Source organism: Asparagus officinalis, chromosome 10 (genome assembly GCF_001876935.1).
Source record: "Asparagus officinalis chromosome 10, Aspof.V1, whole genome shotgun sequence".
In the NCBI taxonomy this organism is placed as follows: Eukaryota; Viridiplantae; Streptophyta; class Magnoliopsida; order Asparagales; family Asparagaceae; genus Asparagus; species Asparagus officinalis.
Window position 1 is genome coordinate 1,913,349 of NC_033803.1, and position 285 is coordinate 1,913,633.

The following is a 285-nucleotide window of genomic DNA, read 5'->3' on the forward strand; positions in this document are numbered from 1 at the left end:
AGAAAATAAAGCACTATGTCCATACCAGCCCACAGGATTTCATTTTACATTAGCACTATGTATTTTTGCCTTGTTGTCCTGATGATTTCCCTTTAATAGAAGCACTCTATAGTTTATAACAAGTATTTTACATGACTACACACACACAAAAAGTTTCCCCTGAAATGCATAGCTTGCGACAAGAATCCAGTGTTGATAGGAAAGCATTGGCCTGCAACTAAACAAAATACCTGCTACAAAAGGTCAAAAGAATAGGGATTTTTTCCTTTTTTCTTTATGGGCCCT

At 36.1% G+C, this 285-nt stretch overlaps 1 long non-coding RNA gene across 1 annotated transcript in view; it reads right to left on the minus strand.

Moving 5' to 3' along the window:
• LOC109826325 overlaps positions 1–285 on the minus strand; it is a 4,365-nt gene that overhangs the window by 1,952 nt on the left and 2,128 nt on the right. The window lies entirely within an intron of this gene.